We start from the raw sequence: 4,740 nt of genomic DNA, 5'->3' as shown, positions 1-4,740 counted from the left end.
AATTCGAATTAATCAATATTAACCAATAAAATATACCATTATAGCTTGATGGTTATACTCTCCTCACTGTAGACATATTTCTGTCCACTTGATTTAACCATAATCAGTAAGTTGACCATTCACCGGTTGTTTGTAATAACGGCTGGGTCTAATGTTGTTTTACCCTCGAAATTACATCTATAATGTTGTTTTACCCTCAAAATTACATCTTACTCCTTAAGTCCCGTTGATCCTCTAATGAATAATAGGTTTGTGATTCAATCACTCAATCGAGTCCCTCTCGGGTCAATGAGAGGATGGGGCCCCTTGTTCAAGACCTAGAATCAGTACTTAAAAGAACAACCTTTCTACTATCCCTAGAGATGGGTACAAGTGAATTTTGTCTTGCATTCTATGTCCCCAGCTATCTACCCGGTCTTACCCCTAAAATGGGAGACTTATTAAGTTGATGTTGTTGATGAAGTAACTCTTATCAAAGAGAACCCATGAACAGAAGCACGATCAATTCAAATTCATTGTGATAGAACTACAAGCATTCACAAACATACAAACTAGTTAATCTACTAACAAATTAGGCATGCTTTCATAAATAAATACAAAGGGAACGAGAGACTTACCTTTGAAGAACTTTTCTTCTGAATTTCACTCGCTCTCATGGAGTCTGGAACAACAACCTCTCACTGTCTCTACAATCGTCTACCCAATCCTTTGGTCAATTACAAAAAATCTTCTCCATGAACAAGAAACCTTTTGAACACCACCACTCAGTAACCTTGGTATTCTCTGAGTGAGAATCTAGGAGGTGTGAACTCTGTTGGATTTGGTAGAATTTTTGGAGGAAACAACGATCGAACTCAACGACCAAACGAGTGGGAGAGTATAGTGTCTTACATATAGACTTTATGCTTGATCATTTAGTAAAAATTTCAGCAAGTACACGATCGTTTAGGAAATCAGGTGTGATCGTTTACACGATCGTTTAGTGAAGCTCGCTTGCCATGCGATCGTTTAGTAAAAAGCTACACGATCGTTTAGAGAATTGCGTGTGTACACAATCATTTAGACAAACACTTGATGGTTGTCGTGTAGTCTCTCGTGAGCTAACCAATAAGATGTGTATTTAATGAAGCGATTCAACGACTCGCTTTCAAAACTAAAAACATTTTTCATTTTATCCTTCAGTTATGAAAACTGAATACAACCTCCCACTTTCACGTATGGTTAAAGGAGAAACCACCCACAATTATCTCATAATTGTTTTAAATATAAATAAATATAATAACTAACTTATCATATTATATTTATAACCTATACTTTTAATATCACATCATATGTAACATTTAAACCATAGTTCTTTTCTCCTTTATTTGATATAAATCATATTTATATCAAATTCCTCCAATTAATGTATCTCATACATCATGTCAACTATATCACATATAATTGAACTAGTTTAATCATATCATATATAATCAAACTCCCTCTTGTCAATTTGAAAACTTTAAACTGATTCAAAAACTTATTCTCAACTTGAATCCATTGAACTACCAAGGGGACCTTATGGACCTATAGCTTGAAGCTCTAATGGTATGTGAATAGCTGACCGAGATCCACCATCCATTAACAGTCGAACACTCCACTAAAAACCGACAATTGCACTCTTCTCACTCTAGATATATTTCTATGTCCATCAGATATAACCAGTCAACAGTACGGATAACTCGTAGAAATATAAGTTATTACAACTCAAATAAGTAAAATAATGAGAGAATGTGATGGTAAAATAGGTAATATCATGTTCAAAAACGCTAAACTAAAAGGAATTGCGATCGCAAGTGCTCATCGCATAAAAGTGGTTAATTTACCTATTTTGTGCAGGTACAATGTGATGGCGCATATGAAATTGCGATTCAAAGGCACAACGCATCAGCCCGCTTGAAGATTGCGATGGTGAGAAGTTTCTTAAAAAGATGACCACAAAAAGATCTCGAATCAAGGCGATAGCATAATAAATCATGATGGGACGGAAAGCTGATAACGGTCGATTCCGAATTTACTTGACAAGCCGTTAAAAGTCACACTGTAGCAAGTACACTCAACTTTCGGTGACCATTAAACGACTCAACAGAGTAAGGGAATTAATGCCTCCCATCATTGCAATCATTAGCAAGAAAGGCTGTTTCACCTTGAAATCTATAAATACCGAAGGCCACTAGAGAAAAAGAGAGTTAATCAGTTAGTTTGTTCACGTACATACTCATACATATACATAGAGGACGTAAAGAGCAAACAGACGAGCAAAGCCAGGAGAAATCGCTCCCAGTCAGATCGAGAGACTGCCAGAAAGCAACACATAGGAAAGAGGGCCAACCCTTACAAGAGCAAGAATCCACATTGAAAACAGAGTTAAAGTGATAAAATAGTAGTGTAAAAGGCCATGGGAAGCAATACCCTACTTACCGGGCTTGTTATCTCTCAAATCCATTTGTTATTTTGTACTCAGTACTTTATTTATAGAAAATGGAAATCTCATTTCAATCTATGATCAATCTCTCCATACCACGCATGAGTACCTAAATTTCTGAATCGGTTGAGAAGTACTTAGCTAGCATGACTTAAGATTTACATTTTATATGATCATCTTGTCTTATGTATGCATCATTCATCATTTAGACATACTTGAGAGAGTATTCTAAAGACAGAATCTAGGTTTGAGAGAGTCAGATTAGAATCTAGGCTTGAGAGAGTCGGATTAGAATCGCATAAGCAAGAAATAGAAACTTAGACATAAGTTCTATTGCTATTTACACATCACATGCACCCTAGAAATAGGAATAATTGTATGCGATCACCTTGTTTTATGTGTGCAGCATTCATCATCGCATAGGCAAGAGTAGAGGCTTAGAAATAAGTCCCATTGACTCTTTCGCATACACACCATATGCGTCCTATAAATAGGAATTATGGCATTCTACATTGAGAAATGAAGTGTTGTTATTTGTGTGTAGCATGATCGCATAACTTGTGCACAATCCTTAGGAAATGTAGCTAAACCCCTTCTCAACCCCTGTCATCGCTACTTATTGTAACTATTACGATTTCATCACTCTGCGTTCAATCCGTCGCATAGGAAAACTCTCACTCAAAACACTATCCACTCTCAATTAACTTTACCACCGTCAATAGAATCGAAGAGTCTGCTGCATATCTACTTAGTAGTCCCTGTGTTCGACCCTGGACATTACCAAGAAACCTAAGAAGCTTATACTTGGTCTTTTGTAGGAAAACTTGCATGATCTCCGCATAAACACACGATCACCGCAAACGTCACAAATAACACATCCAATTTCACGCATCAAGTATATACCATCATAGATGCTCATAAGTATAGCTGGGTCAATTTACGTTTCGTCCCTATAGTTACATCTAACTCTTTAAGTACCACTGACTCTCTAATAAACAATACATCATAGTTACTACTATGAGTTGGACACCTCTCGAGCCATGAGAAGGTGTCTGTAGTCGTCACATCGTTCAAGTCCCAAAATCACCCTTAAGAGAGCAATCTATCTACTTACCCCTACTTTGGGGAAGGAGTGAATTTCCATCTTGTTGTAGCTGAGTTCCCAGACTCCCCAATCAGCACAATCCCTAAAGTGGTAGGTTTGAGTCAGCAATCTGGTCACTCGCACCCATGCAAATCAAAGAACCGCCCTCAAAGGTAGGAATTTTCAACCCACTCACAGGTCTCCACATGAATGATTTAGGATCACATCGTTTGTACTAGATACAAAGTTGGTCGTATCCAATAGTGTTACCAGAATAAAGTACCCAACCTTATTTATATATTATGAACATTTTGGCTATTTTCTCGAACTCGATCCATCTTTATGTCTCCACATAAATTCCCAGTATTCATGTAATAGTCATGCATCTTAGTTTATTGGATTAGGTCATTACAAATGCAATTTACAGACTCAACAACAAATTTTATTGAATAAATATCAATAACATCTTTATTGATAATAGAATATGTTTGACATTAAAAACTGCGAATTTTAGGACATACAACCCAATAAACTCCCACTTGGACTAAAACTTTAGTGGATTTACATATATACATATATATATACAATGTTGAGTAATGCGAGAATACAGTAAACTAGGGCATCTTTATACCCTTGTCATTCTCTTACTTGCCCTAGATTTATGATGCTCATAGTCTCAGTCCTACTAGGTGACCCTCAAACATTTTAGTCGAGAGGGCCTTCGTAAATGAATCGGCAAGATTATCTTCAGAGGCTATTTTTGTGACTATCACGTCTCCTCTTTGTACTATCTTTCTGATCAGATTGAACTTTTGCTCAATGTGTTTGCGTGGTTTATGGCTCCTCGGTTCCTTTGAGTTGGCATCTGCTCCATTGTTATCACAGTATAGGGTGATCGGTAAGTGCAAATTTGGAACAACTTCCAAATCAATCGGGAACTTTCTAAGTCATACTGCTTCTTTGGCTGCTTCCCAAGCAGGTATATAATCAGCTTCTATGGCGGAGTTAGCAATACAACTTTGTTTTATGCTTCTCCATTCAAAGTGAATACTGACCCCAAAATTGATTTCCTTGAATTGATATCGGTCTGGAAGTCAAAATCAGTGTATCTAGTAAGGATCAGATCCTTTACACCATATATGAGCATATAGTCTCTCGTTCTTCAAAGATACTTGAGGATGTTTTTAACGGC

This window comes from Benincasa hispida, chromosome 5, assembly GCF_009727055.1.
Source record: "Benincasa hispida cultivar B227 chromosome 5, ASM972705v1, whole genome shotgun sequence".
Taxonomy (NCBI): domain Eukaryota; kingdom Viridiplantae; phylum Streptophyta; class Magnoliopsida; order Cucurbitales; family Cucurbitaceae; genus Benincasa; species Benincasa hispida.
This window is presented reverse-complemented; position numbering follows the sequence as displayed.